This window comes from Dreissena polymorpha, chromosome 11 (assembly GCF_020536995.1).
Source record: "Dreissena polymorpha isolate Duluth1 chromosome 11, UMN_Dpol_1.0, whole genome shotgun sequence".
Classification (NCBI taxonomy): domain Eukaryota; kingdom Metazoa; phylum Mollusca; class Bivalvia; order Myida; family Dreissenidae; genus Dreissena; species Dreissena polymorpha.
This window is the reverse complement of record NC_068365.1, coordinates 69193041-69215244: the sequence shown is the minus strand read 5'-3', so window position 1 is coordinate 69215244 and position 22204 is coordinate 69193041. Positions and strand designations below refer to the sequence as shown.

Here is a 22204-nt window from a genome sequence, read left to right as displayed (position 1 = left end):
CTAATTATTTAAAAATTCTAATTGGAAGGTTATGTTTAACGTGGACAAGCTATTTTTTTTTAATAAAGTGTTTTTTTTAATTTGGGACTTCTCATACATGTTTCGTATTTAGTATGTCATAAGCACGGGGACGTAAAATACCGTCGCCAAAGAAAAATGACTTGAAAGATAAATGTGTTTTTTTCCAGATACCCTCCAAGACAGGTCACCCCCGATGAGTAAGTTTATTTCAATAATAAATTAATTCTTTGAATGTGCAAACAACAGATATGGTGATTTTAGTATCAAGAGACACACAATCTGCTTATGTAAGATTTTTATTTTAATGAGATATACAAACAACGGACCGAACGTTCGAATTTTATATTAATTTATATGAATACGAGCGCTGCTGTTAGTTAGGTTGATCAAAACCAGCCCTGTTTGTAAAACATTTGGAAAGCTTTTTGACTCATGAAGCAGAAGCAACTGAAAAATAATTGAATGGCGATTAAGATGCAATTCATTGAGACAATTTGTTACGTATGATAATATGAGACGCGTTCTGAGAAAACTGGGTTTAATGCATGTGCGCACAGTGTCGTCCCAGATAAGCCTGTGCAGTCCGCACAGGCTAATTAGGGTCGATCCTTTCCTAAATTGGATTTTTGCCAAGAAGAGACTTCATTTAAACGAGAACTTTCATAAAAGCGGAAAGTGTTGTCCCTGATTAGCCTGTACGAACTGCACATGCTTATCTGGGACGACACTTTACGCACACGCATTATGCCCAGTTTTATCAGAACAAGACACATATAGTCAACGTTCGTGATTATTAAATAAGGTGCATCTTAATGTTGTCCTTTGAAAACAATAACAGCTAAATATATACTAGAGATTTGGTAAAGACTAGATTGCAATTTGTTAATTTTTAGAAAGATAAAAACTCCCAGAAAACAAACATTCAAGCGATATTCACAACTTGTGACTTTATATGGTCATACTTCTACTAGTACTTATAACAATCCTTATATTCATGCAACGATATTTATCTTCTTTTCCTTTTTTGTTCATTTCAGACCACCACGTAAGTATTTACTTGATTTTGTTTGTTCTCAGTTCGACAGTCAGTCAAATATAATAGAAATACATCTCTTAAAAATTCGTTTTCAATTTTACTTATTTACAAATAACCTGAGTATTATCATTCTTTTAAAAACTATAGCCAATCGCGTTCAAGTTTTCTGTCGTCATCTCATTAAAACACTATATATATATATCACACGACACGTGTCTCGTTAATTTCAGGGAAGTACCGCCCTCCGTCCCCTCGCCAGCCGACTCCGCCCCCTAAGATCATAGAGCGCCAGCCGCAATACATCCGGACAGTGGCGAGACCCATCTCGTACGGCCAGTTGTAAGTTGTTTGATTTATGTACATCTGAACATTTGAATTAAGCTTCGTTCTCGGAAAACTAGAACTTCAACCCTTCCAATTAACCTTACTTTTTACTAGCAACTTCAACCCTTTCAATTAACCGTACTATTAACTAGAGCTTAAACCCTTCCAATTTACCGTACTATTAACTAGAACTTCAACCCTTCCAACTAACAATACTATTTACTAGAATTTCAACCCTTCAAATTAAAAATTAGCCATTCTAGTTACTAGAACGTCAACCGTTTTAATTTACAGTACTATTAACTAGAACTTCAATTCTTCCAGTTAACCGTACCATTTACTAGAACTTCAACCTTTCCAATTAACCCTACGTTTTACTAGAACTTCAACCTTTTCAATTAACCATTCTATTTACTAGAACTTCAACACTTCAAATTAACAAAACTATTTACTAGAACTTCAATCCTTCAAATTAACCATACCATTAACTAGAATTTCAACCCTTCCAATTAACCGTACTATTTACTAGCAACTTCAATCCTACCAATTAACCTTTCCTTTTACTAGCAACTTCAATCCTTCCAATTAACCGTACTTTTCACTAGCACTCAACCCTTCCAATTAACCGTACTATTTACTAGAACTTCAACCCTTCCAATTAACCATACTTTTTACTAGCAACTTCAGCCCTTCCAATTAACCGTACTATTGACTAGAACTTCAACTCTTCCTATCAACCGTACTATTAACTAGAACTTAGACCCTTCCACTTAACCGTACTTTTTACTGGAACTTCAACATTTTAAATTAACCGTACTTTTTACTACATCTTCAACCTTTACAATTAACCATACTATTTACTAGAACTTCAACTCTTCCAGTTAACCATACTATTTACTAAAACAATTCAATTAATCGTAATGTTTACTAAAACGTCAATTCTTCCAAAAACGTACTATTTACTCAAACTTCAACTGTTCCAATTTACCGTACTGTTTCCTAGAACTTACACTTTTCTTATTAAGCGCCCTAAACCTTTTATGCATTTGCATTTTTTTAAATAAAGTTTCTAATCTTTCTGTTATAGTAAATGTGAGTTTTTCCGTATTTCCGTGTGTCTTTATAAATAAGCCTCGTTCTGTGAACACTGTGTGTGCGTAAAGTGTCGTCCCAGATAAGCCTGTAAAGTCGGCTAAGCCCAATCAGTGACGACACTCTCCGCCTAAACGATACTTTCTTAAACGAAAAATTTCATAAAAGCAGAAATTGTTGTCACAGATAAGCATGTGTGGACTCAACATGCTTATCTGGGATGATACATTACGCACAAGGCATTAAGCCTAGTTTTCCCACACCGAGGCTCAAATCACTGCGTGCCACACTCATTCTTGTGCGCATCTCGTGTTGCAGACAACCTATGCAAAGTATGCGGTTGGTGCGTACGCAACCTCTACCCCCGGGCTACTTTCCTTGATCCCGGGGATACCTTCACTGAACAACTTCCTTTTGGACTACTTTTTCACGTGTGTGCTACTTTTCCTGACTAACAGGGACTATTTGTTCCACAAATGTGCATGCATGAACAGTGTATATACTTCTGTGATATCTTGCGATCCATTAGATGATATTTATGTGTGTTGTTGCTATTGTTTCTTGGTGTTGTATGTATGCTGATCAGAGACGTGATTTGATCAAATATATTTGAGCCGCGCTCTGTGAAAAGGGGGTTTAAGGCATGTGCGTAAAGTGTCATCCCAGATTAGCCTGTGCAGTTTGCACAGGCAAATCAGGGACCACACTTTCCATCTAAACTGGATTTTTCCTAAGAAGAGACTTTCTTTAACCGGCAAATATCATAAAAGCGAAAAGTGTCGTCCCTGATTAGCCTGTGCAAAATACACAGGCTTATCTGAGACGACACTTTACGCACATGTATTAAACCCCTTTTTGACAGATATATTAAAATATAAAAGCTCCTCATTACATGGACGAATATCACGGCCGTTAATCCCGCGCGCCATCCTTTTTTGAGATGCATTAATAAATAAGCCAATGCAACTTCCGAGGTGGCGCTCAGGTCCGGATGTTTTGAAATTTCATGGATAATTGTACATGGTGATTAGCTTTTATATGTTGTTGTTTTGTTTTTTTCAAAATATTTCGCACTATTTTTAAAATCGGTCAATGGATTGCGATTCAGAGATTATAAATAAATCCACCTCGGAAGTAGCAATAGCTCATGTATTAATGCATCTCAAAAAAGAGGTGGCGCGCGTGATTAACACCCGTGAGATGGAACAGATAAAAGGCACTTGTTCACAGACCTTTTCTTGCTTTTGAAAAATGTGGTTAAATATGTTTACTAACAATCTATAATGATTTAAATAGTCTTAACTAATTATAATAGCAAGACAAAAAGTTGAATAAATAATACTGCCGTCCCCGAGATTCGACCCCGGGTCTTCTGGACGACAAAGCCCGCGCTCTTTCGTTTAGCAACGCATTCATTCATCTTGCGTCATGAAACATTAACGCAATAATGGTACTCTTTTTTTCAAAATTACGGGAAAAAGCGTTGCAAATGCTTTATTGTTTTACCGATTTCGAATCATGATTATACGTTAATTAATGAACAAATATTTTAAACATTTTTCTTAGTCAAGAGCGTCGTTTCGCTTGTTAGAACATAATGCGTACATTATTTTTTTAAACCCAGTATATGGCAATAATTATAAAAAATCGTCATTTTACCAAACTGTGAACAAGTGCCTTTAACCTACTATACTATGAATGCTTGTGAATGACTCACTTTAAACTTGAGACCCCCTCATTATCGTAATTGTGTGACCATACTGTGTCAGGGTGCAGAGTCAACGGGGTTTATAGGGATTTACACACGGGCTGGACCGAATTGAATACACCGTTAAGAACTTTATTATTGAAAATATCTCAAGTTATTGAAATACATTTGCAAAACTCTTTAGTGCAGAGAAGACATTTTTTTTGCAGTTTGTGCCAATACCTTAAGGTATAAGAATAAATCATTCAATGCGTCTGAAATCTGTGCCGAATTTCACGTATCGTGAAGCATAATAGTGAAGTATACATTGAATTTTTGAACAAGAATACAGTCTTATTAAATACAGTAATTCTGATGTATTTCACATTGCCACAAGCGGCATAACAATCCGTCTTTTATGCACTAGTTGAAATTCTAAACAAAAATTGTTAAAATGTTAATTGGAAAAAAACAGGGACCTTTACAATAGGTCCCTGGAAAAAAGCAGCACTTACCGGCGTGTTTACATCAATTAACGTTTAATTGGGAACCCAACAAAGTCACGTGATCCTGCACCCTGTACGTTATGACTGCAGTCTTTAGGCATCTAATCGTCTTCCAATTTTGAGATTCTTCATGAACAATATTTATATATAATTTAATAATTATCAATAAATGTCAACAACAGCTTTAGTGGGTATTTACTCTAATTAGTCCTTTGTTTTTCCTTCTAGTTTGTGTGCGTCTCTGTTTTCTATTTTTCAACTGTACTCAGAAAACAAAACTCATACATTACTATATAATTCCATATAAAGAAGTCTCAGTCCGCAAACACAGTTGCGATTCGCAAACAATTTTAACCCATTTATGCCTAGTGGACTCTCCCATCCTTTTAAATTGGATCAATTTATTTCCAAAATTAGGGATGTCTAGTATATTTATTTCAATATTTAGAATACTTCTTACCGAAATTCCTTTAAGCAAACAACGCAGACTATGATGAGACGCTGCATCATGCAGCGTCTTATATCATGCGGCGTCTCATCTGGGTCTACGCTGTTTCCAAAGGCCTTTTTTCTAGACGCTAGGCATAAATGGGTTCAGCCTTGTTCTTGGAAAACTGCGCTTGATGCATTTGCGTCGAGTGTCGTCCTATATTAGCCTGTTCAGTACGCGCTGGCTAATATGGGACGACACTTTCCGCCTAAACTGGTTTTTCGGTTAGAAGAGGCTTCCTTTAAACGAAAAATTCCATAAAAGCGGAAGGTGTCGTCTCTGATCAGCCTGTGCGAACTGCATGGGGCTTATCTAGGAAGAAACTTTACGCACATGCATTAAACCTCGTTTTCCTAGAGCGCGGTTAATATAACTTAGTCATTAATTGCGTCCTTTCTGACAAAACTAGTCTTTAATAGGGGGTAATCACGTGATAGTCAATATGGCGACGTCCATGCCGAGGCAGGTATTTTTCGCCGTTTTGTACCCTTTATTACTCGTATTAATGTTTTAAATACTTTAAAATTCAGAGGCTTAAATGTGGTATCGAGAAACATATACTACTCAAAATTACACTTTTTATAGTATGTGTAATTTGAAGTTCACCCCAAGCTACATTCGTCCAGCGTCACGCAGCAATTGTTCAGCAATACATAAAAATCAAATCAAAACACACATTCTAATATCAAAACCTGCAAAATAACAATTTAAATTAAATTAAATTGAAGATAATGTAGAGTAAAAACCTTATTAAAAAGTGATCCTTAGCAAATTTTGAGTAGTATAGTTTTGATTTTCGTTTCAGTCCCGGTGGCGGGGGTTACATGCGACCACAACCAATACTGCCCGGCTACTTTCCTTAACCATGTGTCACGTGATCGGATAACCTGAATGCCACGTGATGGGAATACAAACGTGCGATATGAACTCACGTTTTAAATAAGACCAGACGTTTAGGCGTAATACAGACCGTTGTGTGGTGTGTTTGTTATGTTTGATAACAGTTTTGTAAAATTGTACATAATTCTATTATAAATAATGAAATGTTTCAAAATTTATGTTGTTTCAGTGAATATATTCGTAAACATGAATTGACTTAGTTTCTGAGTGTTTATTTCAGTATGTGTAATTTACTGATAATTATTGTCATCTACCGGTGAAACCGGAGGGGACTTAAGGTTTGCGCTCAGTGCGTCGGCCCGTCACACTTTTCTGGATCCTGAAATAACTTTAAAAGTTCTTCATATTTTTTCATGAAACTTGAAACATGGATGGATGGCATTATGGAGATTATGCACGTCATTGCATGTTCTTCCTACGTCAAGAATTATGGTTACTATGGCAACAAAAAGACTATAAATATTGCTAAAAATGGTGGAGTTTCACCGGTAGGGGATTTATATTGCTTGGTAAGTCTTGCTGATATTGGCTTTAGTTACAAATACTGTTGATTGTTCCAATGGTGTGACCCTAAAAGCGGAGTCTACTTTTTTATTATATACCTGCTTTATGTTACTAAACAATACAAGTTGTATCAATCGGTAAAATAGATCTGCACATAAATAATTCCCGTATTATGCTACTCGCTAGGAAGGAATATTACGCAAGTCAATTGTTACAAGTGTTTGTATCAGTCTCGTGGCTTGCGCTATTTCATATCACTCACACAAGCCACTGGACTGATGCAAACACACGGAACAATTGACTAGCGTAATATTCCGTATATATATATATATATATATATATATATATATATATATACGTAATATTCCGTATATATATATATATATATATATATATATATATATATATATATATATATATATATATATATATATATATATATATATATATATATATATATATATATATATATATATATCTGTGAAAACGAGGCTGAAAACATGAGCGTAGTGTCGTCCGCACAGGGGCGTCGCATTCAGCTTTTTTTTCATCTCTTCTTAACAAAAATCTTTTTTTTACAAAGAGATCCTGCTAATATGAGACTTCACTTGATGGCGTATTTTGACGCATAATTTGCAGTTGCATTGGGGTATTTGAAACAACTTACCATCCGGCTGAATAGCATATGGATTATAAAAAAATATTTAAAAAGAATCGCCTATTGCACTTTTCCACTAATTCAAAATTTCCACTCACTTTATCTGCGTATTGAATTCACAGCAAAAACAACCTTCTTACCTTAACCCATTTATGCCTAGCGTCTTGAAAAAAATGCCTTGGCAAACAACATAGACCCAGATGAGACGCCACATGATGTGGCGTCTCATCTGGGTCTGCGCTGTTTGCTGAAAAGAATTTATGTAAGAAATATTCTAAATATAGAAATGAGTATACCAGACATCCCTAATATTCTAAATATATAAATAAATATACTAGTACTAGACAACCCATATTTTTGGAAATAAATTGATCCAATTTAGAAGGACGGGAGAATGGGTTAAACATTGACCTTGATACACAATTAGTTTCAAAACAAATCCATTGATCAGGTTCAATCGGCTACACCTCCTTAAACAACTATAAGCCAAGTCAAGTTCAATAATTTATTCACCAAAATATCACCCATACGTCAATAGAAATATAATAACACCTTTCAAACCAATTCACATGCGGTTTGATAATGACAATGTATGAATAGCCCATACAGTTATTCATAACGCATGCTTCTCTAATTTTAATAAGATTTATTCCAAAAAGAATAATGTTCAATTTAGAGTAATCAACAAGTAAAACGTACTGTATACCTTTTGCAAGCACTTCACACAAATATAGCAGGCCCCATATATACATTATCAATGAAGTATACAATTTTATAAGCTCATAACATATCAAATGGAGAAGTCCATTACGTTACAGCAATAACCATTCTACATAAAAATAGTAAACATTTCTCCTTTAAATTTGTGTGAACTGCATTGTAAAAATATATAATTCTTTTACAAAATGCCATCAAGTACATTGATATTAAATACAAAACTTTTATATTCAAAATATATTTAGTCACGAACAATTTTAGAAGTAAATAAACATAGATTATCAATGTGTTATTAACAAAACTTGATCCATGTGTAAAGACGTGTTTTGATTTTAATAATACAATTTTAAAGGATTTGAAAAAAAAATGCTTATATAGACTTTGGAAGTAAACTCCAAGAAAAAAATCCTTAGCAATAGTTATAATGCTGAAGAGTTGTTAAGAATTTAACTGTTATCATGGCCTAAATTTTCTTGTTCACGATTATAAAAAATGTACTGTGTTTTAAGTTGTATTGTTATTATTCTTCATTACTTTAACAATTATAACAATCATAATGAAAATTGAATAATCATAATAATAATAATTATTGTTATAATGCTTATTATTATGACTATAAACACATCATCATCAGTAAGGCTCGATTGGTCATTGTCGACTCACTTTCTATTTAAATGTGCCCCGGATACTGATAATATACTTCAATATACCCGACAAATTTAGACTGTACGCGAGTTTTATTCCCGCCCAAAATCCGATGTCGTAGAACACCCTATGGAATACGAAACAAAATTATCTTTGAACAAAACCTTCCTCAATACTCTTGTTGTGTATGATAATAACGATTGCCATTTTACAAAAAAATTGGCATACGGTAATTGTTATATCTCAATTTTATTTCATAAACATCTAACAAAGTATATAACTATAATTTATATGATTTGGTCAATATTTATTGATAAAAAAATCCCAATATGGTCCATTTTGTCGTAAAAAATTCCCATATTTGCCATTTTATCTATTTAAAAAATCTCAATTTGACCACCAGACTCCTTTTCCCAAAATGGTTAGAAAAAACCCTGTGGCTATTTTCAGGTTGCTTTAATTGGTATTTGATTGACAATACAGATAAGTAAACATGTTCACGTAAATTGAGCACCTAATTTATGTAGTACACAATAAGGCGTTGTCAGTCGCCATAACACGTTGTCAACAAGTATAAGGCGCTGTCAGTCGCTATAACACGTCAACTAGTATAAGGCGCTGTCAGTCGCTATAACACGTTGTCAACCAGTATAAGGCGCTGTCAGTCGCTATAACACGTTGTCAACCAGTATAAGGCGCTGTCAGTCGCTATAACACGTTGTCAACCAGTATAAGGCGTTGTCAGTCGCTAAAGCACGTTGTCAACCAGTATAAGGCGCTGCCAGTCGCTATAACACGTTGTCAACCAGTATAAGGCGTTGTCAGTCGCTGTAACACGTTGTCAACCAGTATAAGGCGCTGTCAGTCGCTATAACACGTTGTCAACCAGTATAAGGCCCTGTCAGTCGCTAAAGCACGTTGTTAACCAGTATAAGGCGCTGTCAGTCGCTATAACACGTCAACTAGTATAAGGCGCTGTCAGATGCTATAACACGTTGTCAACCAGTATAAGGCGCTGTCAGTCGCTATAACACGTTGTCAACCAGTATAAGGCGCTGTCAGTCGCTATAACACGTTGCCAACCAGTATAAGGCGCTGTCAGTCGCTAAAACACGTTGTCAACCAGTATAAGGCGTTGTCAGTCGCTATGTCACGTTATCAAACAGTATAAGGCGCTGTCAGTCGCTATAACACGTTGTCAACCAGTATTAGGCGTTGTCAGTCGCTATACCACGTTTCTAACCAGTATAAGGCGCTGTCAGTCGCTATAACACGTTACCAACCAGTATAAGGCGCTGTCAGTCGCTAAAACACGTTGTCAACCAGTATAAGGCGTTGTCAGTCGCTTTGTCACGTTATCAAACAGTATAAGGCGCTGTCAGTCGCTATAACACGTTGTCAACCAGTATTAGTCGTTTTCAGTCGCTATACCACGTTTCTAACCAGTATAAGGCGCTGTCAGTCGCTGTAACACGTTGTCAACCAGTATAAGGCGCTGTCAGTCGCTATAACACGTTGTCAACCAGTATAAGGCGCTGTCAGTCGCTATAACACGTTACCAACCAGTATAAGGCGTTGTCAGTCGCTATGTCACGTTATCAAACAGTATAACGAAAAAAGAAAAGTTCTAAAATACCGTATTTTTTACAATTAAAACCGTATTTTTTTTACAATTATTAGTTTATATAGATTAAAATAGCACGACTGGTATGTAACGAGAATCCTCGGCGAATGCCTTATTAAATAACTAAAGACAGAATAATTGAATTGTTTTTAAGAAAGATTAGCGCATTATTTCGACACTCGACATGGTTATACTGAAAATATGAATATTAATACACACATCAGTGTATTAATATTACAGACACTCACTTGTTGTTATCAATATTGCCTAGAGCCAAGCGAAAAGACTTTTCAAACACAAAAGTGCGAACGAACTTACACTGTTATTTAAGGGCTAACTGTATCCGATAATTAATACCAAAATCTGGATCCGAGAAACTAAATGACTGATGGACTGAGTGAGTGACTGTGTGATTGAGTGACTGACTGAGTGAGTGACTGACTGTAAGTGAGTGAGTGAGTGAGTGAGTGAATGATTGAGTGAGTGACTGACTGAGTGACTAAATGAGTGATTAGTATGCATCTATTTAAAACGTATTCTTTTCTTTTAAGGCATTATTCCCGCGAATATATCTATTCATACGACACACGAACACCATGTTAGTGTTCATGTGTCGTATGAATAGATATCGTTGCGGGAAATTAAAATGGAATTAAATATGCAAAACAATAATAAAAACGAGCATTTCGGTATCTACAGACATCTATTTTACCATACCTGGCGCTGAAATTTCGGCAATTGCCACAAGGAACACTGATTTTTAATTGATTAAGTTTATTTTACGAAATAGTGTACGAAGTTTTCGTTGATTTTGAGTAGTAATGTTACTTTAAAAGGTTGTTGCATTCTAATCGAACGGCACCATTTAACATCAATAATTCTTTAACGGTTCAATATATCGGAAAAGTAGCACCGGAATCGGTTTCAGGTAGACAAAATCACATCGATTGGACTATCTGATTGTTTTATTTCACTGGAGTTTAAGGTATACTGGATTTTGAGCTTCTGTTAAAAGTGTGCTGCATTCTTATCGAATTTTACCATTTAAACTCAATAATTCTTAATCGGATCAAGATATCGGAAAATTAACAACGGATTCGGATTCAGCGAGTCAAATTCATATAGATTTCACTATCTTATTGTTTGATTTCGATGGAGCGAACGAGAGAGCGAGCGAGCGTATTTCAATTGTGCACGTAAATGGGACGGTCTATGAAAAGGGTGCTTAATGCAAAATATGTTTTGATTATAACTTTTTTCTTTTTTCTTTTTTTTCATTTTGTTTTTCAAACTTTTAAACAACACTATAAACTGTTTATGTTTTATTAAAAAACAAAAAACAATTTTTTTTTTGTATTATATGATACATATGTATTTTTTGAATTTAAAAAAAAATGGATAACGTTTGAACGGCTTTAGATATTTTAAAAATTCCAACGAATTCGTGATCAGCGTGGTCATAGGCATATAGATTTAAACATCTGATTGTTTAATTTTAACGTATATTTTTTTTAACTTTCAAACAAGGTTATGGTTCAAATGTTGCGGACATAACATTCCGCATATATCGCTTCAATATCATGTTCTTAATTCTATCAAACAGTTTTGCATTATAAAAAAACGTAAACACTATAGTAAAGAAACTAAATTACTCGCGTTCTGCCAAAAATGAGTCTGGGATTGAACCCGGATCGCCTTGGTGAGAAGCGTGTATACCAACCACTGCGCTGAAAGGACATGCACATGCGTAGCCCTTTTTCCCCATAGCGAGGCTCATTTTGTCTTTCAAATGAATTGTGCTGATGCAGTACTTACTGGTAAGCATTTCGTGAAGCTGAGATATAGATATAATAGGGTCGCATGAAAGGAAAACATGGCTTAATGCATGAGCGGTTTGCACAGGATAATCTGGGATGACGCTTTACGCACATGCATAAAGCCCGGTTTTCCCCATTATGCGACTCATATCAAAATCAACGTTTAATTTAATTAGAAGACAATGTGTTGGATTCGGACGAATATCGATTTTAATTCACTCGTGATCATAGAAAACATACATGTTATATGATCATTCGTGAATGACATTCGATATGCCACCGAAACCAACACATATCCTCTATGAAATACTTGTCATCGAACCCGGGACACTTTAGCGTTAACAGTACTCTGCCGATTGTAAACGCCTTGTTAGTACTACACGTATTTTCCAAGTTATCGACGAAGAATTTGAGAAATCAATTAGTTATTTTGTTTTTCCATAATACAGCATAACAAATGGGTTTGGGGATATTGACAAAGTGGCCAAACAATCGCGTTCGGTCTCAACTTCATATTTATAATACACAGCCCTCAAGTGAGAGGAGTATGTTAGTGTATGTTCACCCTTAATTAGCATAAATTACCATAAATAACCAGGCATAACCACAAGGAAAACCAGGCATACGCGCATGTGCAATGGGCAATCCCGTTTCCGATTCGTTTCCCATACAAGGAACCCCATGCGGATGCCCGGTGGATGGATGCGTCTCGCTCGCGTCTCGTTATTATTTACACAGCCGGGTTCCAAACAATAAACAGGCACGCCCAGTCACATGTCTCTTTCAGCCTGCAAACGTTCATCATTTGTGGAAAAACAAATCATGTTTCAAGTCAATAAAGAGCTCATGTGGATTATCGTCATCAATTTGCGAGTTTCTTCTTTTGCGTTTATATAAAAGTTATTCAGTTGAGAAGTATATGCACATACTATGCAAGAAATTAAATTACACGAGTCTCGTGTTGGGAAAACTAGGCTCATAAAAACGGAAAGTGTCGTCACTGATTAGCTTGTGCGGACTGCAACATAAAATTAGAAAAATGTTCAGTGATTGATCAAAATTTAGTGCTGCCATTTTAAAATATATGCGTCTAGCTTTTGAATGAACATCTATATGTTTGAAAAGTGTTTATTTAACATCCGGGCCACTAGTTTGATTATTCATCCCGCTTCCGACGACAGCGATTTTGATATCTCTATCAAGATTTTGTGACAAAGTGGAAACACCAAAAAAGTTCCTCAACTCGGAATTGATGTTGCAATTTTTGCAGGGTGAATAGTTTAACACAAAATCGGTAAGATTTAAGCATTTTATAACACTTTTTTTTAATATGCAGATAACAACTATGGCGACATCAGCTGTCTGAGGGTTGTCTGAGAATGAGTCAAAAGTGTTTTCACAGTGAACAAAACGTATATAATGATTGAATGAATGAGGTCGTCTTAAACACATTATAAACACAGTTTTATTTGTTATAATATAGCCATTTAAATAAATGAATGAATAAATATGTGATGAACAGTTAAACTAAAGGTATCGAATCACAGACTGCTATCCACTATAGGTTGATTGACAAAAGATGATTTATTCCGGAAGCTTTATTTTGGAATGTCACCTGTATAAAAACACTTTACATACATCATTCTTACAATATGTTCGTAGATTTCTCTATTTTCAGAGGCTTTATGTATCTTGTTTTAAAGACCGCATACACAAATGCGCAAACAAGAGCCTTGATTCTAAGTGAAGGACGATGGCATCATCTTACTCATTGTGTACACACCGGTCTTACTGTCAATAACGTAGTGACGTCACCATCTATGTATAGAATGCCATCTTACTTACAAGTCAAATGTCTAAGTACAATGTACGTCATTTTTTTTAAATGTCTTGTCCGAGCACTATGTCCCCCATGTATAGACGGGTTTTGAACAAACATGGTTGCCCATATGAGCCTCGCTCTGTGAAAACGGGATTTAATGCATATACGTAAAGTGTCGTCGCTGAAAAGCCTGCACATTCCACACAGGCTAATCAGGGACGAACCTTATAATTTCAATTTTACTTTTTGTTTAGAAGAGACTTCCTTAAAATGAAAATGTATATGAAATAATATGGAATGACACTTCACGTACATGTTTAGTCTAGTTTTATCAGGGTCAATATCAATCTCCACTCAGAGTTGTCGTTCCTTGCATACAATCTCTGCCATCACATGAAAATCCTACCAGATTTGGTAGGATTTTATTTCATTGGTTTGGTATTATATTATGAAAAGTAGTGTCATTTTCTTTTACATTCCGAAAAAAAGTTTATAAGTTTAGGTTCATTATTTAAAAAAATACCTAGCTTAAAAAAGTAAAAATAACAACGGTTGACTTATTGCACCACGTGGCTAGGCTATCATCACGTGGTTGGTTATGAAGGCATGTATTTGATCCAGCTATGCTGGTTCCCGTCAAATCTCAGGGAGGAGGTTGGGTCAATAAATGATTGAGACTCCAATGTAAAAGTATAGAAAGTCCGAGCTCTTAGCAAGCCGTGGTTGGACTCCAAAATACCTTGGCCAAAATTTCATACGGGAAATGTGAGGTCGGCGACGGAACAGAAGAGACCTTTAAATGCAATGTCATACATTGAGTTCAAAGATCAAAATACAGCAGCTCATTGTCAAAGCTTTACATATGCACCCATTCGTCAAGTTTGTGGATGTATCACCATCAGTTATTGTTCTATTTAGTATTGGCTAAACATAAACATTTTAAACAAAAACAAAAGTGTTTCTCGTTGTGAATATATAAAGTAACAACGTTGTTAGTTATGTACATGAATCATGAGGCTGAGTTTTTTACCCATTTATTCCTAGTGGACTCTCCCATCCTTCTAAACTGGATCAATTTATTTCTAAAAGTAGGGATGTCTTGTATATTTATTTCTATATTTAGAATATTTCTTACAGAAATTTCTTTGAGCATCATGCGGCGTCTCATCTGTGTCTACGCTGTTTACAAAGGTCTTTTTTCTAGACGTTAGGCATAAATGGGTTAAAGATACGAGCGTAAAAATTAAGGAAAAGTCGTGCTTTTACTACACACTGTACACATGCAAAGCTTGTTAATAGAGCCAATATAAACTGAGTTCTGCGAAGTTCGCTAAATACGAGTATATCACTTCATATCACTTTTATCACAAAAATGTTTGTTTGTTTAGTTAGGATTTTCGCCGTTTTCAATAGTATTTTAATCATACATTTCAATTGAGATACGGAGTAAATGAACTAGAAAATATGTTAATTTCATTTTCTCTCTAAAAAGAGGACTCCATGTGATCTGTATACTTATGATTTAATCCGGCATTGATTTTATTTCTATTCAACAAGAACTTTTTATCATATCATTAAACGCAACTGAATTGCGAACTATGACTGATATATTCATCCGTTTTTTTCTTTATATCACCATTTCAAAACATTTCAGTGTTCAAAGTTACCCCATTTATGACTAAAGTCTAGAAAAAGGCCTTGGCAAACAGCGTTGACCTAGATGAGCCGACGCATGCTTCGGCGTCTCATCAGGGTCTGCGCTGTTTGCTAAAAGGAATTTCTTTAAGAAATATTCTAAATATAGAAATAAAAATAATAGACATCCCTAATTTTGAAAAGAAATTGGTCTAATTTAGAAAGATGGGCGGGTCCACTAGGCATAAATGGGTTAAAGGACTGTCCCTGATCCAATATTTGATTGAAATTGATAGATTCGATTTTTACATGTACTCCATGTTTTTGAAGAATGCATTGATTGGCGGATTGCAACTGGTAAACAAATGAGTCTCGCTCGGGGAAAACGGGACATGCGCAATAACAATCAGCTTCCTGAATCATTCGAACCTCGTCCTATGAAAACGGGGCTTAATGCATGTACGTAATGTGTTGGACCAGATTATCATGTAGAGTCCACACAGGCTAAGCAGGGACATCAATTTCCGCTGTTATGGTATTTTTTTCTTCTTTGCAAAAATCCAATTTAGTCGGAAAATGTCGGACTGCACAGACTAATCTGGGACGGCACTTATCGCACATGCATTTTGGTTCTTTTTCCAGCAGCGCGAACTCAAATATATAATGGTGTTTTATAATTGCTTTAAATAAGACAATGTTCTTTGTCTGAAATCCGCTGTATTGAATGCTATTAAATCATTTGATTAACCCTAATTTTGAAATTCTGTTTTCCGGAAAGAATACTTATGAAAATAGTACAGTAAAAGGCATATTTCGTTCAAACTTTTTAGGTAAAAGTTGGTCATGCTTTAAAATTTGCCCCCGAAAACATGGAGTTTTTATTTCCATACAAAATATCGTAATCGCGAATGTTACGTGACGAATATAAAAGAATAACGTCATTTGATGTGTATCGCGTGTTCAACGTGCTCCTTTCTTTATCTTCTTCTTCGTCTTCTTCTTCGTCTTCTTCTTCTTCTTTTTCTGTAGTTTTCGTTTTTTTTTCATGTTGTAGTTTAATAACAGACAACGATGTATATATAGAATATCAGTAAATTACAAATATATTTATTCGACACTAACCTTTTTCCTCGCTTAGCAAAACTGCTTTCTAGAAATAAAAGATCCGTTGTTGTTTTATGCAAATTAATGTAAGTTTCTAGTTATGGCTACCTTAACTTGAAATGTCATTTTTATTTAATATGTTCGGACTTCAAGTGACCACATCCCGTTCCTATATATATCACCAATGTTGTCATTTCCGCATTTTGTTTGCTATGTAAAATGGCCGTAAAACGGACCCGATCCCAAAGCAAGCGGACCCGATCCCAAACCGAAGTTAGAAAACAAAATTCCACCCCCCCCCCCCCCATGTTTTTTTAACCCATTTAAGCCTAGCGTCCTGAAAAAAGGACATTGCAAACAGCGTAGACCCAGATGTGGCGTCTCATCTGGGTCTGCGCTGTTTGCTTAAAGGAATTTCAGTAAGTAATATTCTAAATATAGAAGTAAATATACTTGACACCCCTAATTTTGGAAATAAATTGATCCAATTTAGAAGGATGGGAGAGTCCACTGGGCATTAATGGGTTAATATAAGAGTGTCTTATGACTTATAATTATTATAAAGTATATCTCAATTTTATTTTTTAAACAACCTAAAGAATATATAACTATAATTTATATGATTTTATCCAAAATGACCAGGAAAAGACCTGTTGTGTCAATATTTGTTGACAAAAAAAATCCAATTTGGTTCTTTTTGTCGAAAAAATCCCGATTTTTTCACTTGTATCGATTAAAAAATCCCCATTTGACAAGGCTGTGAAAAAACCGTTTCCATATTGTAGTCATGATAAGTTTTCAAATAAATTACATCATTACATTCGTTGGGAGGATAGTTCGTGCATTTTTTACTATTTCGTTGACACGAAACTTCGTGGATTTCAGATTTTGGGAGGAATATTCGGCGGTCATTTTCCTATAAGTTTGTGTTAAAGTTTTGTATCGGTCAATCTAGGTAGTCAATGAAAATTATTGTCCAATGAAACATATGGCATCCTAGAAAAGTATAGATCTTTGCCTAAAATCAAAATCTAAAATATAATCCTCAGATAGATCCATATTGTGAAACCTCAACTAAACCTAGATCTTGACTGAAAGGCCTGATTGAGATTCTGAGAACCTTTTTTGTTTATCCAGATCAGAAGTCATATAAAAAAATATGGGTTGATCTAATATTAATCCCTGATTTCAATCATGAGCCCTGTTTTGTCATGAATGTAAGGCCAATTCATGCTACGTTTTGATTTTTGCCGTAATAATCAGAATATCCTTAAAATAAACTGCACTTGAAAAAAAAGACAATTAAAATAAGCCAAAGATTTCTGTGCTTAGCATTGGTTGCTTCCTCGAAAAACACGTTCAAAAAGTTAATATCTCTTATGATGTTCAATCAAATATTGATCTATCCGATTAACTCTTAAAGGGGCCTTTTCACAGATTTTGGCAAGTTTTGAAGTTTGTCATTAAATGCTTTATATTGATAAATGTAAACATTGGATACAAAAAGCTCCAGTAACATGCAAGAATAAAATTTAAAAAAGAAAACAAATGTAACCCTCAGCAGGGCTCGAACCACTGACCCCTGGAGTCCTGGAGTAAAACGTCTACCACTTAGACCACTCGGCCATTCTTCCGAATGTGTGTATTTGAGATTTATTTACAGGTCGTCCAGCGTCTTCTCGACTACAGATGTATCGACCTGCCCCTGTGACCCTTCAGGGGAGAAAATAAGGTCATATTATACATCATAGCACGATGGCCAATGAGACCTTAATGTGACTAGATGCTTTTTTTTTTTTTAATGGATTATATAGTGGTTTTGCTTTTATCGAAATGGTTTTTGCAGTATTCCTATTATCTCTAGATTAGCATTATCCTTATTGGCATTAATGTTAATTCCTTATAGTTTGTGTGTGGTTTTTGTGCTCTCCGCCCCAAGAGATGTTAGTGGGGGTTCGAGCGGGATACAGAGGGCGCCCCGATTCCAGAGGCGCCCCTGGTTCTTTTAAGTGCCCGGTGTACAGCACCGATACACTGCACCCCCGTTTAACGTCCCTCGCGGAGGACTAGTTAGTACATAAACATAGATTCGTACAGATATTACTCTACTGCCCTGTGTCTTGGTGTAAATTCACATGGGCTCTCTCTGTTGTGCTATTGGATATTGTCAGGTGTTTTAATGGTGTTGCAAGGGTCAGAATAGTTTTGAAAGGTATTTTAGTTTAATATAGTAGAAAAGGGGCTGCGTTTGTGTGGTTGGACCGAGATGACTGGTTGGTTGTTGGGGGTACAGGGAGGACAATATCTGGTTCTACACTTTCTTTCTTTGGGTATTCTTCCGAATACAATGCCAGATGTATTTTATACTTTATATAAGCAATCCTCGTAGTTTCACAAAATATTACGACAACAACAGAACTCTTCAAATTATTAATTCGTTTCGCGTTGCAACGCTTTATAATTTTCGGGGTTTAAAATCGTCAAAAGATGCATATAATGGATATATTAGAGCATGGTAAATGTTCAGTATTACTGTTTCCTCCCAAATATCATAACTAAAACGAAAATTTGCGAACCTGAATAACTTTTTTTTCAATTTAGTCTGTTTACCAAAACGTGAAAAGGCCCCTTTTAATGCGGAAAAAAATATACAGACAAGTGAGTTATTATTTTTAAAATGTTCCTTTCAGATAAAATTTGCTCATAATTGTCTTGCTTTTTATTTCCATTGTCCGCTTTCATCTATTTTAGTGTCCGCAAATAGTATTTTAAAGCTCCCAGCATTGTGATGCCAATTGTCTACCAATAGTATTTAATGCTCTCAGCGCTTTGATTTTCATTTCAGCCGCCGACGGTGAACGACCTGCCTCGCAACATTTACGTCGGCGATCTGGAGACCCTGGAGCGGTACCTGTACACTCTCAACGTAACAGACCCCGACGCGGACGCCTTCGCCTGTACCCACATCATCACGTATAACGGCACCATCAGCACAAACGGAGAGTTTGTTCTGCGAGAGGATACCACTACCAAAGGTTTTGATTTAATGAGTCTCGTACTGATTAAACTGTGTTTTTTTATGCATGTGCTTATCTGGGACTACACTGTCAGCCTAAACAGAACAGGCTGACTGCACAGGTAATTCTGGGTCGACACATTACGCGCATACAAGTCCGGTTTTCACAGAACGAAGCTTGAGTTTTTCAGGGAATTGACTGTTATTATGGTTCTACTAATGATGACAATGATGATGATGATGATTATGCTGATACTATTAGTAATTGAGACGATATTTCAATGATGATTTGTTGAATATAATGATTGACGACGACGACTAGGACAACGAAAACTAGGACGACGACAACGAGGACGACGATAATTATGATAATGATGATGAACTTATGATAATTTCAAAGGGATTTTAATGTTAAATTTAATTTGCAATTTGAAAATTGAATAATACTTGTCTTTCTTATCCATTGACAGAATGGAAGTTTTATATTACGGCGGGCGCTCTGCCAAGCCCAGACAACACATTACCCTACATCAACACCATAGAATGCACGGACTCAAACTCCGGTAGTAGTGGAAGGTACAACATCACCGTCCGTGCGGTGAATGACGAGTTACTTACCCTGCCGAACATTGCTGGTACTGCAAGTAAGTTATATACGAGTTACTTACCCTGCCGAGCATTGCTGGTACTGCAAGTAAGTTATAAACGAGTTACACACCCTGCCCAACATTGTTGGTACTGCAAGTAAGTTATATACGAGTTACTTACCCTGCTCAACATTGCCGGTACTGCAAGTAAGTTATATACGAGTTACTTACCCTGCTCAACATTGTTGGTATTGCAAGTAATTTTCATACGAGTTACTTACGCTCGTTTGATAATTGTCGGTTCAGGTACTACTAAGAAGTACCCAGGGTACTCGTGAGTCTACAACAATGTACCACGGGTACGGACAATACTGCGGGGTATATTGTCTGCACATATGGTATTTTGAAGTAAAGTAGAGAGTACCCAGTATACTTTCAAGTGGCACATGAGCCGATAATGACCGAGCATTGCTTATCAGTACATCAGCACATTAACCCTTTGCATGCTGGGAAATTTGTCGTCTGCTAAAATGTCGTCTGCTGAATTTCTAAAATTAGCATTTTCTTCGATTTTTTTCAAAAAATACTATCAGAATAGCAAACAGTTTGGATCCTGATGAGACGCTACGTTCTGTGGTGTCTCATCTGGATCCAAACTGTTTGCAAAGGCCTTCAAAATTCGGTTCCCGCACTGAAAGGCATAACTGACAGCAGTTATTTTGGAGTAACTTACCATGCCCAATATCGCTGTCTAAACGAAATTTTACCCTGGCTTACTTTGCTGACTCATATGTTTATTTAAAAACGTGGCACTAAATATAATGTTTTGAGCGATTAACTAATCTTTTAAAATCTCTGACATAAAAAGTAAGTACTCGGAGTTTGGAAAGAGTTGTTAACTGTTCTAAAGAACACACCGTAACTTGTTATCATGTTACAAATATTTTTTAATCATAAAATCTGTTGACTTCAAGAGTAACGGCCCGATGGTCGAGCTCTGCCGTTTGTTATTGTAGTATCGAACATCCGAAATATCATACATGGATTTTTAGTACTCGGGATTTTATAAATTTACAATTTTTGTTTATACATTATGCAGACGCCTTAAAGATCGACGCCATTTCAACGCTAAAAGGCAAAACGCTAAAGACGGCGAGCGCAAACAGTCGTGGGGGAAATTTAGTGGAATATAGCCTTGTCAGCGATCCCTCCTTTTCACCAGAATTCTTCACAATCGATTCAAGTAACGTGCAATTTACTTTATCCCTTCCAATTTTACTTATCTCAAATCTAATTTATAGTCATGAAAAATAAAGTGCGGCGACCTTTATTTAGCACAAGTGTATATGAACACGACGAGTGTCAGCATGGAGCAAATGAGCTTCGCCTTGGAAAACAGGGCTTAAAACATGTGCACTCCGCACAGGCTTCTAAGGATCGACATTTTCTAAGTCTCGTCTAAGCGAAAATCAAGTTTATGCGAAAAGTGTCGTCCCTGATCAGCCATGCGGACTGCACAGGATAATTTGGGACGGCTTTTACGCACAGGCTTTAAGCCTATTTTCAGAATTAGAATTCTCCCATCCTTCTAAATTGGATCAATTTATTTCCAATATTAGGGATTTCTAGTATATTTATTTCTATATTTAGAATATTTCTTACAGAAATTCCTTTAAGCAAACAGCGCAGACCCAGATGAGACGCCGCATCATGCGGCGTCTCATCTGGGTCAACGCTGTTTTCCAAAGCCTTTTTTCTAGACGCTAGGCATAAATGGGTTAATCCAACCGGAAGTTAAACATTGCTGCAGGTAGTGGAGTCATCAAGGCGAACAGGGACTTCAAGTTTCTGGACTCGAGATACCCCACAGTTTACCTGACGATCAAGGCACACGACACTGTGGACTCAATAGACGTTTACCAAACACAGATCGTCCAACTCACAAGTAAGGATCGGCAGATGGTTTGTTTCATCAATCAACTTTAAGGAGTTGCCGGATAATACCGGAGATAGTCGATG

At 36.1% G+C, this 22204-nt stretch overlaps 2 protein-coding genes and 1 long non-coding RNA gene across 3 annotated transcripts in view; all 3 read left to right on the top strand.

The window, feature by feature from the left end:
* Window positions 1–22204, top strand: part of LOC127851689 (protocadherin Fat 4-like) — a 163581-nt gene that overhangs the window by 93490 nt on the left and 47887 nt on the right. The gene's annotated exons all lie outside the window — the stretch shown is intronic.
* Window positions 1285–6247, top strand: LOC127851691 (uncharacterized). Its single transcript, XR_008035887.1, has 3 exons — window positions 1285–1396; window positions 2792–2904; window positions 5962–6247. It is a non-coding gene; the product is annotated as an uncharacterized LOC127851691 (long non-coding RNA).
* Window positions 19443–22204, top strand: part of LOC127849916 (protocadherin Fat 4-like) — a 45805-nt gene continuing 43043 nt past the window's right edge. The window contains exon 1 of the mRNA XM_052382665.1: window positions 19443–19617. The gene's annotated coding sequence lies outside the window, so the exon portion shown is untranslated. The remainder of the gene's footprint in view (window positions 19618–22204) is intronic.